The sequence below is a fragment of the Carassius auratus genome, unplaced genomic scaffold (assembly GCF_003368295.1).
Source record: "Carassius auratus strain Wakin unplaced genomic scaffold, ASM336829v1 scaf_tig00216390, whole genome shotgun sequence".
Classification (NCBI taxonomy): domain Eukaryota; kingdom Metazoa; phylum Chordata; class Actinopteri; order Cypriniformes; family Cyprinidae; genus Carassius; species Carassius auratus.
In genome coordinates this window covers 1-14,289 of record NW_020528545.1, presented here as the reverse complement: position 1 = coordinate 14,289, position 14,289 = coordinate 1, and the positions used below count along the sequence as shown (strand labels likewise).

General features: G+C 41.7%; 1 pseudogene; it reads right to left on the bottom strand.

The window, feature by feature from the left end:
- Positions 1–2,656: 2,656 nt before the first annotated feature.
- LOC113098036 (myosin heavy chain, fast skeletal muscle-like) lies at positions 2,657–9,675 on the bottom strand (annotated as a pseudogene).
- Positions 9,676–14,289: the final 4,614 nt, after the last annotated feature.

The following is a 14,289-nucleotide window of genomic DNA, read 5'->3' as shown; positions in this document are numbered from 1 at the left end:
ATCAGTTAAGTTGCATGCTGTTTTTTTTCAATCCTTAATTAGTACATATATATATGATGCAGAATTAGCACCCAGGAATTCTAATTCACGACCAGTGTTTTGTTTTGTTCTCTCTCCACGTTCGTCACTAATTATGCAGTCTGACTATGTCATTTGCTGGAATGGCTTCCGCCAATGACAGATAACTGAAGTGATAGTAAAGTGTTTATTATGTTTGAAATATGCAGATTTTTCTTACAAAACACATGGATTTGCTACAGGAGGCCTTTATTCACCCCCTGGATTTGATGACTTGTGGACTGTTCAACTGCAACAGCCACTGACTGCAATGATAGAGCTTGGAATAGCCAGGAAAATTTTTTATATAACTCCGACTGGATTCATCTGAAAGAAGAAAGTCATATACACATAGGATGCTTCAAGGGTGAGTAAAACTAAAGCCAATTTTAATTTTTGGGTGAACTAACCATTTAATTCATGTATCATATATGTGATAAAAAAAAATTCTCCATTCTGTCACCGATGGAGTTTCGGTTCCTTGCCGCTGTCGCCTTTGGCTTGCTTAGTTGGGGTCACTTCATCTACAGCGATATCTTTGACTTGATTGCAAATAAATGCACAGACACTATTTAAACTGAACAGAGATGACATCACTGAATTCAATGATGAATTGTCTTTAACTCTCATTTTGCATTATTGAGACACTGTTTTCCTAATGAATGTTGTTCAGTTGTTTTGACGCAATGTATTTTGTTTAAATCGCTATCACGCGCTACCTCGCGCTGGGAACCTCCACATACTGCTCCAAAAGCTCCTCCTGCCTGGCCAAATGCAACCACCCCAGTATTCCCCTGAGCTCAACTGTTTTCCTCAGCTAGTCAGTGCGTCAGCCTGCGGTGAGGTCAAGGCCACCACATGCAGCAAAGCCAGTGCCGCCGTCCACAAGCCGATGACACTTGTGGCCAGCCCACAAGTGGTGGATATGGCAAGCCCCAGAAACATTAAATTGCCTGCTCCTCGCATATGCCTTCTGGAGCATGCTCCTTGTATGTGTCCTCGAAGGCCTATTCCTCACAAGTGCCCTCAAGAGCATACTTCTCGCATGCAGAGGCCAATGGATTTCTGGATATGGCATTTTCCCTGGAGTTTACGGCTCCTCTCCTTCTCCCTCAGCTCCACTGGTTCCAGCCAGGTCCGCTCCTCCAGAGCAAACTCTAGTGCCAGCCTGCGGCTCAGATCAAATGGATATGGCATTAACCTCAGGTTTCTCAGCACCCATTCTCTCCCCAGATTCCACTCTAGGGTCAGAGTGGGTTAGACTTTCCTGAACCTCCTTTGTCTCCTAAGTCTCCTTCCCATCCACTGGTCCCTTCTTCATTTCCTGAGCACCCAGAGTTAAGCCCACTGTGGGCTCCTGTTCCCCAGTTAAGCCCAAAATGGTCTCCCGATCCCCAGTTCAGCCCAGGAGGGGTTCCCGATCCCCAGTTAAGCCAAAGAACGGCTTCACCGTTCAGCCCAGTTGAACCCCCAGTTAAGCCAAAGACCGGTTTCACTGTTCAGCCCAGGAAGGGCTACAGGTTCACTGTTAAGCCTCCTGACCCCCAGTTAAGTCAAGTGTTGGCTCCAGCCCCAGAGCTCACTCCGGTGTCAGCTCCAGCCCCAGAGCTTGCTCCAGTGTCTGCTCTCAGCCCATAAGTTCCCCCAAGTATTTTTTTTTGGGGGGAGGGGGGATTAGTAGGGATCCAGCCATAGAGGCTGAGGCAGGGGCTGGGGCCGTGGCCTCTGAGGCTGCTCTGCCATGTCCCATTGAGTATCCAGATCCGCCATGGCCCCCCGAGAATGCAGATCCACCATGGCTGCTGAGTCTCCATTTCCACCATGGCCACCCAAACTGCCTGCTCTGCCATGGCCATTCGAGCTCCTTGCACCGCCATGGCTCCCCGTGCTCCCTGCTTTGCCCTGGAAGTCCTCCTTGACGTTACCCTATTCCTGCCCTGCACCAACCTCCAGGGCACCCGCCCCCCTCTTCCCGGTATTACGGCTCAGGACGAGCCTTCCAGAAGGAGGGGAGTAATGTCACTGTTATAGACATCTTTTCTCCTGTTATTTCCTTGTTTGGTAATGTTCCTTTTCTTGTTTAGTTAATTGAATACTCCCCACCTGTTTCTGTTCTCCCTGACTACGTTCCATGTGTTTATAAGTCCTGTCTGTTTGGTTCTTCTTTGTTGGTTCTTAAAGTTATGTATGTAGTTTGTCTCCATTGTTGTTATAATTAAATTGTTTTTAATTTGCAAAAGTCATTCTTAAATCAAATTGAAAACTTATGAATCATAAATCAAATTGATTTGCTGTCTACCCAAAGATTCACAGCCCTACTTTCCAGTGATATCTGTGAGAAAGGGATATTTACTCGACAACGTTGTTCATCTTAGCCGCCGCACGCTGAATCCATATGAAATGCTTTGCTTATCAGCTTGCACACCTCTATAGCTATACAGGTGTGAATCAAATGTTTAAAATTATATAAATTAAATACATGTACTTCATAGACATTCTTAGTTTATAATAACTCGATTCTGCTTTCTGTTTGTTCTATGGTCTGTGTTTCTTTGCATGGACACAACACTGTTTACATGCTGTGTGGTATCTGAGTATTTCAAGGAGTATGTGAACGAGTATAAAAACCAGTATGGGTGCATTCCCAACAAAAAGATACCTTGAGTTGTCCTTGGACGTCCCTGAGCTGTTTCTGGGCCTCAGCAGCCTGGCGGCTGGCATGACTCAGCTGGATCTCCATCTCATTCAGATCTCCCTCCAACTTCTTTTTGACTCTCAGGGCCTAATTTCTGCTCCGAACCTCAGAGTCCAAAGTGCTCTGCATGGAGTCGATCACTCTTTGGCTGTTTCTCTTGATCTGTTCCATCCTTCTCACACTTCACCTGGTTCAGCTCCAGCTGCACACTAAGAATCTTGGACCCAGCGTACCCTGATAGATAGTAGTTATAGTAAGAATTGTGTAAAACTGACAAGAAAATCGTTTAATGCTTACCATGTTAGGAAATTAATTGATTTGACAGTTTTAAGTAACAGTACTTCAGCTTCTTCAAGTGTAGTCTGGATTTCTGCTTTCTCAGACTCCACAGTCTTCTTTGCCTTTTCCAGTTCATGAATGCTCTTTCCAGTCCCTCCAAGTTGCTCAGTGAGGTCAGAAATCTCCTCTAAAGGGTTTCTAAAAATAAGAATTGTAAAACTTTGCATCTCTTTTCTTATAACCTTAGCAAACAAATAAAAGTGTCAATTACATAGCAGGTTCTTGTTCTCCCTCTTCAGTGTCTCGAGGTGATCAAGAGCTTCTTCGTAGGAGTTCTTCATTTTGAACAGCTCAGTGCTGAGAGAACGAGCTTCTTTCTGAGCACCTTCTAGTTCAGCCTGGCTTTCCTCATACTTCTGTTTCCACCATGCTAGGACCTGCAGAGTAAATGTAGTCATTGCTAATCAGCAAAGGTCATGGTTCAAGGTTTAGGTTTATAAGTTATGCACATATTTCTTACCTTATCAAAGTTTCTCTGCTTCTTGTCAAGGTTGGCAGCCAGTGCATTTGCCCTCTCCACATCAATCATGATGTCCTCTACTTCACCTTCACACTTGGAGTTCACTGCCCCAACTGATTCTTCTGCATCCTGCAGACGCTGGGCAAGCTTTTTCCTGAAGAAAGTGTTATGAAATGATGAAATATTACTAATATTTGTGATATTAAAAGTAGGGTGCTGAAAACTATTTTCTTTTCTGTATTTACTTGGATCCCTCAAGCTCCTCAGTGCTTTGGATGGCATCTGTCTCATATTTGGTTCTCCACTGAGACACCTCACTGTTGGCTTTGGACATTCCATGCTGGAGTTCAGCTTTGGCTTTCTGCTCCTTCTCATACAGTCATGACTTGCAGACTGAACCACATGGGCCAGAGCATTCTTGGCCTTGAAATCAAAAGTGAAAATCATTGCAGTGAAAATGTTCCTTTCCTGTTGTATACAGCTATGTTCACATCTATACACAATAATAACATATTTTTTTTGTAGGTACACACCTTAACATCTTCTTCAATATGTCTCTTGAGTTCCTCAATCTGTTGAGTGTAAGCCTGTTTGACTCTTGTCAGTTGAGAAACAAGGGCTTCTTTCTCTTCCAGTTGACGGCTAAATTCACCTAGTATGAGACACTGTATAGTTTATCAAATAGTCACAGAAGAGTTGTATGATGTCAGTAATGCGGGGTTGAATCACTTTTGTTTTTGCACAGTTCTGTGGCATTTTGTTGTAGCAACAATGAGTTTTACAGAATAATTAACTCAAATGATCTATAGGGAATTTGAATAATTAATTAGGAATATGATTAATTTAGATCTCAGATGACAGTTACATTAAATTTGATTGATTATGAAAAATAGCTCAATTTGCCTATATCAATAAATAATTACAAGGCATTGTAATTTACTCATTAATATGTCAATATTCCATTCTTCATATCAATTGTTGTGATAGCTCTTACTGTAAATTACTGCAAATCAAACAGCGGTTTGTCCAGCAGACCACTGTTGACCTATCAATTTTCAATAAAGTTATCACGCCTTATAATTCAAGGAAAAATATTCTCTGGCCATGAAAACATTATCCTATCCTTATGATAAATTTAGTTTCTAAATTTAAAGCTTGTAGCTAAAGATCAGACATCTCAGTGACTCGTAATGTGAGTGGGGTGGAGTCCAAGCCAATCGTCAGTATATGGGTTTTTAATAATTAAACTAGTAATACATCAAACTACGAATCACACAGAGTAAATATGCGTACGACAATACAAACAGTAAGCTTTATACAATACATAACGGAATCCAAATAAAAGAAAGAGAGAGAGAGAGAGAGAGAGAGAGAGAGAGAGAGAGAGAGAAAATAGAATGAGATCACATAAGGAGCTCAGGTATGAAAATCATAGTCAGTAACTTTTGGAAGCCAACAACAAATCAGATCAGAGCAACAATTTAAAGCAGCATTTAAATCTCCATAGAGAAAGTGATACTTGCAGAGGTTCCAATGTGAGCGTGGCGTGAGATCGGCGTCGAGCTTGTGAGCTTTGCGCGGTGTTCCTTTTGAAAACAGCGGGCGTGTGCCGGAGGCCATGTGACGCGCGTGCACGCTGCGCTTGATCTTGGCGTGAGCGTGGAGCACGTGGTCCTTTGTTCTGTCCTCGCGCGGTATTTGAAAGGTTCAACAAACAATGTCCCAGAATTCGTCTTCCTTGCGTGGAGAGGCGAATAGTTGAATAAACTTAGTAAAGAAAAGAAAAGAAACGAACGAAACGAAAGCTTCTAAAGGAGCCATTAAAATGGCTTTTTCTCTGAGCCCCTGTGCTGAGGGGGGGGGCTTGCGCTATGAGCGCGGCGCGAGGCCGCGCGGAGGGTCGCACAGGAGAGCAGCGTGTCCGAGAACCAAGAACGAGAAGAAGAGGAAGAAGAGAGAGGGCGGACCTTGTTCGGTCGTTCTTATGGCTTGAAATGGTTCACGCCCCTTTTTCGCGTAAAAAGCCAATGAAAGTCCGCGATCTGAAGCGGAGGGAAAAGTTCCTTTGTCTCTGTGAAGACAACCCCCTGGAGATCTAGGGCTTGTCCAAATTCCAGGGATTATTCTAGCAAGTTTGTAATTCAGATTACATACATTTTTCATTACTTTGCTCTAGATAAATGGGTCTGTCAGAGCATGACGATTAGAACAAGACTAAACATAATAGGTATATGTGATCAAAACATGAAGTTACATTCAAATGTAGAATTACACACATTTAAAGATTTGCTTAAGATAACACTGCAGATGTTGGGAAACATCTAAATGTACCAAAAGGGAATACGTAATACATTTATAAAACATAAAAACTAACAGGTAACGAATTCATTCCATAGAATGCATTGGGGAGAAGATTTGGCTTCTCTCCTCTCCAGTGTCCAGGGTGGTCGTAAAGTTTTACGACCTGCAAAGATGGGGGTTGCAGAAACGTGGCTAAAGTTAAAGTGAGGAGAGACATTTCCTAAAGTATGAGCTTGCAACTTATACTCTTCACATAACAAGGATTAACCATTTTATGCAATCCATAAACATAATTAAAATACATATTATTAATAAAATGAAAGTAAGGAACTTATACGAAAGGTTTCCTTTGTCTCCAGTGTGTTGGAGGAATTTGGGTTGGGGGTTTTCATTTCTTCTTTGAAGCTCGCATGGGCATCGTAAATAATTTAAGTCCAGCCAGGCTGGCGCCAGGCCAGGCACTTGGTGCAAAAAGAGTTTCATTTGGAAAATCTGAATTAAACACATGAATCGATGATCTGCATATCCGTTACAGTGTGTATGGTATATTTACTATTTACATACCATTTCTAGTTTGGAGCCTTGCCTTCTGGGCATTTAAATCATTAAGTTGGCTTACAAACTCATCATTCTTTGACTTTAGCTCATTTCCTTGGTCTTCTATTGTACGGCACATCTTTTCAAGGTTTGCCTACATAAATAAAGAAATATAAACTCACTGAGATTCTTTTGGAAAATTTTCAAATTTTATGCTGCTAAAGTTAAAGTAGTTTTGAAAAACTAATATTAGATATTTACTTTTTAAGTTTTCACAAGATTATACCTTTGCTTTAGCCACAGCCTCCATGTTGCTTGTCAGGTCATCAATCTCCATCTTGTATTCACTCTTCTCCTTCTCCAGCTTCTGCTTGACCCGCTGAAGGTTGTCGATCTGTTCTCCGAGTTCAGCCACACTGTCTGCCTGCTTCTTTCGGAGAGCTGCAGCTGTAGCTTCATGCTGCAAGGTGGACTCCTCCAGATCACGACGCAACTTCTGGAATTCAGCTTCACGCTTCTTGTTCATCTCAATCTGAGCAGCAGTAGCACCACCAGCTTCCTCAAGCCTCTCGCTGATCTCTTCAAGTTCCCTGGAGAGATCAGCTCTCTGCTTCTCCACTTTAGCACGAGCAGCTCTCTCTGCCTCTATTTCCTCTTCCAGCTCCTCGATACGGGCCTAAAGAAAGTATAAAATAATTTATTCAGTGATTTTGGTAATGAGGATTTTCAAAGCTATGCATCTACGTCACAGTTTCACACAGAATAATTATGGTTGCCATTACTTGAAGTTCTTTGATCTTCTTCTGAAGCTGTGCTCCCAAAGACTGTTCATCCTCAATCTTGCTGAGAAGCTGACTTATCTCAAAGTCCTTCCTGTTTTTAATGTCAGCCTCTCGCTGATCTCTTCAAGTTCCCTGGAGGGATCAGCTCTCTGCTTCTCTACTTTGGCACGAGCAGATCGCTCTGCCTCTATTTCCTCTTCCAGCTCCTCAATACGGGCCTAAGTAAATAAAGAAATTAAATTATTTAGTGATCTTTCGATATGGGTTTTCACAGCTATTCATCTACTTTTCCATTTCACATCAGAAAGATTGGGGTTAGTGTTTATCTGAAGTTCTTTGATCTTCTCCTGAAGCTGTGCTCCCAAAGACTGTTCATCCTCAGTTTTGTTGAGAAGTTGGCTTATCTCAAAGTCCTTCCTGTTTTTAATGTAGTGTTTTGTCAAATGTGTAATTGTGTAAAGTTAGACGTGTACTCACTTTTTGATCTTCTCATCTGATTGCTGTTTGTCATTCTCGGAGCTTCTTCCCTTGCTCCAATGAGCACTTAAGCTATTGTGACAAAAAAATTATCATTAAAATATTAATTGGCAACAATATTAATTAAAATCCAGGCCTGGTCCTCTCTCGTCCTTCACTGTCGTCGCTACTATTTTATATCCTTCCAATCTCCTCCGTGGGACTCGAGACTGGTGAGTGTCGCTTATTTCCAATCACTCCACTGGCCTTGCTTTGTTCCCACGCCTCTCGGCCCCGCACCACTCGTCACATACTCCCATCACCCCTCGCCCCTCGCAGGCTGGGGGGTACCTACTCTGCTGGTGTGCTCAGGGTGACCTGCGGGAAACTGAGGGTACGATAGACGGGGCAAGAGAAAAGGAGATGGAAGGATGAAGAGTGACAGAGATGAGATAGGGGAGAGAGGAGAGGATAATTTTTTTGTTTCAGTTCACAGGCACGCTGCCGCTTGGCCCTCCACCAGCTGGGTGAACTCCTCCACAGTGCCTGGAGGTGGCACTGGATGGCCCTCGGTGGATGGCACGACACTCTTCCGCCGCCCGGTGGACAGCGACGGCTCCTCCGGTTTTGGGCAGCCGGCAGGAGTCCCCCGTTCCCTGCTCCACCTGATTCCATCAAGGATGGCAGCAGGCTCCGACCCCCTGGCAAACGGCGGTGACTCCTCCGCTCCCTCACGGATGGGAGCCACATATCCATATCACGGGCAGCCGGCAGCGAGCTCGTCCATCCCCGACAACTCACTCCAGCCCACCGCCTCGAGCATCCACAGCGCCCGACTGCTACGCCCACTCGATGGCACCGCGGGTTCACCCCAGCGGCGAGGGATTTTCGGCAGCGCGTTCCTCCTTCCTCCCAGGCTTCTTTCGTGGGAATAAGGAGGCGGGAACCGGCGGACAATCAAAATGAAACTTTAATTACAAAATAAACACAAAACAGTTAAATAAAAACCAAACACAGTCCTCTCTCGTCCTTCACTGTCGTCGCTCCTATTTTATATCATCTCCTCTGTGGGACTCGAGACCGGTGAGTGTTGCTGATTTCCAATCACTCCACCTGCCTGGCTCCGTTCCCGCGGTTGTCGGCCCCACCCCACTCATCACAGGTACATTATAAAAAAAGCCTTTCCATCTAAAGTTGAGGTTGATTTTGTTTTACAGCTTACTTTTGTGTGTCCAAACTTATATAGGCTGTAGTCAACATCAATAGAGCCCAGAGCCTTTTTAGAAGCCTTTTTGTTGTCATTGAACTGTCCCTCAGGGATGACGCTAGCATTTAATACAGTCCACCGATATTACAGCGATATCGTTGACTTGACATTATTTAACTGAACAGAGATGACATCACTGAATTCAATGATGAACTGCCTTCAACTATCATTTTGCATTATTGAGACACTGTTTTCCTAATGAATGTTGTTCAGTTGCTTTGACGCAATGTATTTTGTTTAAAGCGATATATAAATAAAGGTGACTTTGACTATGACTTTGACTTTAATACTTTGTGTCTAGAGGACATTTAGAGGAGGGTCATTTTCTTTTGAATCCACAAAAAAAAAAAATGTTAAGATGGTGAAGATTAGGTGGTGCATTATTTCCCATTAGAAGGTTGCATAAAGGTGTCTTTACCTCTGCTTGAAGTCACCATATAGGATTCTGCTGGGGAAAACTTTCCAGCAGGTTCTGATACCCTCCAACACACCATTACATCTGAGCTGGTGGATGACCAGGAAGTTCTCCATCAGACCTGCAATGCAAATGTTCCTGAGGTTCCAGAGATATTTTCAAAACTGTGATACATTTTCATTGGATAGTCATAAGGGTAAATGTAAATGCTGTTGATATCAGTGCATTCTCTGCTTCTGTTGCATCCTCTAATGTTACTGAAGTTTTAAATTGTACATGTCCATCTATGATTTATGATATGTATCATTCTTCTATTTCTAACATCCTGGATGAGAATGCTCCAATTAGAACCAGGTCTGTTTCCATGTCCCACTCCTCACCTTGGTTTAAAGCTGCAGTAGGTAACTTTTGTAAAAATATATTTTTTACATATTTGTTAAACCTGTCATTATGTCCTGACAGTAGAATATGAGACCGATAATCCGTGAAAAAATCAAGCTCCTCTGGCTCCTCCCAGTGTCCTATTGCCATTTGCAGAAACTCCATCGCTCCCGGTAAAAAATAACCAATCAAAGCTGCGGTCCGTAACTTTGTTTGTGTTCAAAATGTAGAAAAATGTATATAATAAGCGAGTACACCATGAATCCATTTTCCAAACCGTGTTTTTAGCTTGTCCTGAATCACTAGGGTGCACCTATAATAAGTGTTTATATTCGGACTATTTTAGATTGCTTCGGGGGTACCGCGGCGGAGTAACCCAGTACCTTTGTGATTCTTCATAGACATAAACAGAGAGAAGTAGTTCCGGCTACGATGTTCTTCCGCAAGACGCAAGCAGTTCTGTTTATTAACCGCTAGAGCGTCAAAAGTTACCTACCGCAGCTTTAATGCAGAGCTTCGTGCTCTGAAAGCGAAAAGCAGACAACTTGAACGTCTTTTCAGGAGAACAGGTTTAACTGTCCATTATCTTGTTTATTCTGATTACATCAAGAACTACAAAACTGCCGTGAATGCAGACCGGTCTTCTTATATCTCCAGCATCAACAAAGCTAAAAATAGGTCTAAAGCACTATTAAGCATGGTAAGCAAACTAATCTAGCCACAAAATCATAGTATCAGCCAACATGAATCCGATGATTTGTGTTGCACTTTTTTGCACCACTTTCAGGGAAAGTTGGATGTTTTATGCAGGACTTTTGATGATGAACCGACTATTTCTAATTGTGAGAAAACTCAGTCTACCCAATCATTGACTACCTTTGCCTTAACTAATCCATCTCTAATTGCAGATGTTATACAGAAATCAAATTCCTCTTCAAGCTGACTAGACCCTGCACCTACTTTTCTCCTGAAGCACTGTATCCCTGTTATTTCTGCCCCTATCTCACACCTCATAAACATATCTTTAATTTCTTCCACTGTTCCTATCTCACTCAAGACTGCTGCTGTTACTCCTATTCTTAAAAAACCTGAATCTGGATCCTGTTAATCTATCCAACTATCGTCCGATCTCTAACCTGCCATTTGTATCTAAAATCATGGAAAAGACTGTTGCCTCTCAGCTGCTGTCATTTCTAGCTCACAACAATCTCTTTGATATTTTTCAGCCTGGTTTTCGCACATGGCACAGTACGGAAACTGCGCTAGTAAAGGTTCTCAATGATCTATTACTTTCTGGCGATTCAGGCAGTTTATCAATTCCTTTATTACTTGATCGTAGCTCAGCTTTTGATACTATTTGCCATAAGATACTACTCTGTTGCCTTGCAGAAGTTGGCATTTCAGGTTCTGCATTATCTTGGTTCTCCTCATATTTCACAGATCAGCAATACTTCATCTCACTGCAAAAGTCCAAATCTCCTAGTGCCTTGCTCAAACAAGGAGTTCCCCAGGGCTCAGTTCTCGGACCATTATTATTCATCTCTATATTCAGCCTCTTGGCCAAATAATTTGTTGTCATGGTTTTAACTACCACTGTTATGCTGATGACATCCAGATACATACTGCTTGTCAACCAGATTCTACCCAGTCGATGACATCCTTATCTTCATGTGTCAGTGAGTTAAAGGATTGGCTACATTCTAATTTTCTCAATCTGAACTTGAATAAAACTGAAATTTTAATAATTGGTCCCCCATCTCTAATAAAAAATAAAACTGATGTTTCTAGCATTGACCTTAGCGCTATTTCTATTTTTCCATCAGCTACTGTTAGAAACTTATGTGTCATTCTAGACCCATCGCTAACCTTTGATGACCACATTACCAAACTCTCCAAAGCTGCTTTTTTTCAACTACATCGAATTGCACAACTTCTTCCTTTTCTGAGTAGAAAAGATGCGGAATCATTAGTGCATGCATTCGTTACCACTCACCTAGACTATTGTAATGCTCTTTTCTCTGGTTTACCAGCTCACTCCATTGTTCATCTGCAGTACATTCAAAATTCTACTGCCAGATTATTAACTTCAATAAAAAATTCTGCTCACATCACCCCTATTTTATTTAAAGTCACTGGTTGCCTGTATCTATTTGTGTGCAATACAAAATTCTGGTTGCACTTTATTTTACAGTACATGTACTAACATGTACTTATAGTGTACTTACAGTGTATTTATCTAAGAAAGTTATGGTAATACAGGGTAACTACATGGGGTAGGGTTATGTTTAGGGATAGGTTCAGGGTTAGTACCTAGTTATTACATAGTTATTGTAATTACTATAATAAGTACATAGTTTGTACATGAGGAACAAGACTGTAAAATAAAGTGCTACCATTCTTCTGCTCACCTTTAAGGCACTTAAAGGTCTTGCTCCCTCCTATCTTTCTGACTTACTATCTTCTTATAAACCTTTTCGCACACTCCGGTCTTCTAATTCTGAACTCCTTTCTGTACCTAGGTTCCACCTATCTTCAATGGGTGGCAGGTCCTTTTCCGTTATTGCACCCAAACTTTGGAATTCACTTCCCCTGGCACTCAGAACAGTCACCTCTTGTAGTGAATTCAAGTCCAAACTTAAAACTTATTTGTTTAATCAACACTATCACTAATTTACATGTGTATTTGCCATTTTGTTTTCCATTTTTATGTCTTCACTACATAATCTGTATTATATGCAACTGCATTATTTGCACTATTTGCATTGGGCAAATGTCCAATGAAATTGTTCATTGTTAGAATTTTTTTGTTGCTTTGGTGTACAATGTTCAGCGTCCTTCTGTCACAGTGTCTGGGTTGTGTTCCCTGGGTGTCCACTAGGTGTCCTCCGTTCCCACGGTGTCTGTCATCTCATCACTTCCTGTTCCCCTATTTGGTCACCTTCCTCCTTGTTTTAGTTAATTGATTGTTCCCCACCTGTCTCCAGTTTCCCCATTATCCTTCTGTGTATTTATACCCGGTCTGTCTGAGTCTTTGTCACGGAGTCCTTGTCGTATGAATGATACTTTCCAGAGTCTGCTCTTCCCGTGTGTTTTTGTTTGTTCTTCCCGTGTGTTTTTGTTTGTTTTTATGTTTTTGGAATTTCTGGTTTTTGACCCTGCCTGGACTGTTTACTCTTTTGGATTGCCCCTCAAATAAACCTTGCACCTGCATTTGGATCTCTCCTGTGTTTCTTGTATCACCGTACGTGACACCTTGAGCTCGGGAAAGGCGCTATATAAATTAAACATATTTATTATTATTATAAGGGTTGGTGGTGATGAGCAGGGTCTCTATAAAGAGTTGATGTGCAACATGTTAAAAGTGTTCTCAAACTAGGAAACAACTGAAACACACAATCCTGTAGACTTCTCAGCGAGCAGCTCTGGCTTGTGTCCAGTCATGAACTGGTAGAAGATGTGGTAACTCCATTCAGCCGACAGCTGGAATGTCACTCTCGACTTTTCCAGCAGATCTTTCCATGAAATAAATTAAGAAAAAAGACATTGACTTCAATTGTTTAACTCATATCTTAGCCTCCAAATAAAATATTTGGCTTATAGCAAGGTTGACTCACAAATTTCAATATCAGCTGAGGCCAGTTTTCCAGTGGTAATGAAATTAATCCTTGTGAATTTACCACACAAAGAGGAAATATTTGGAAGCTTAGAATTTCCCATATTTGGAATTTTAATTGAATTTGTATAATGCATTACATTTGATCTCGGCAACTTATAAAACAAGAGGAGTTGTCATTCCTTACAGTCTTGGCATTTCCATAAGCCTCCAGAAGAGGGTTGGCTGCAATGACTTGATCCTCTAGCGACCCCTGGTGAGTATTTAAGTAATTTCATCATGTAGAATTATTCTGTCACTCTACTTTGGCTGTTGCTTGATTTAGTCATCTGCATTTTGCTGGGGACATGTTCTGCCTTCCTTGCTCATGACACAGCGATTGTTGCAAAGTACTGGATCACACGTTTGGTGTTCACAGTCTTTCCTGCACCAGATTCTCCACTGAGTGGAAAAGATGGAAAATAACATATTTTAGAATATTAGAAATAATTTTACTCAAGTGCTTCTTTAAAAACTTCAATCTTCAGGCACTGCATTTTCATGCATACTAGAAATCTGATTAGAACTGAGATCAAAATTGACCATATTTACTTTGTGTGCCTAAATTGATCATTTTTGTGGTGAACAATTCATCCATGCAAGTCAATCCACACAAAAACAATTTTTGACTTCGTAATCTTTTATCAAAATCTGAAAATGCGCATGAAAGGAGAGATGGCGAGGAGGTCCATTTTTGGTTGTGGGACTTTTTACATTTTAGTAAGGAGAGATAACAGAGAGGTCACGGATGTACTCAAAGCACTTCATGGGCAAATGCTTCAAATATTGGACAGAACACTAAATGGGTTTGTGAGATATCTGAAACACCTACTTTTCTACATCCAATCAGGTGCTAGATGGAAAAAAAAAATGATAAAAGCCATGCCCACTATTTTTCCTCATTAAGTATTCAGTTATCTCGGAAATACATCACAACACTGGAGAAA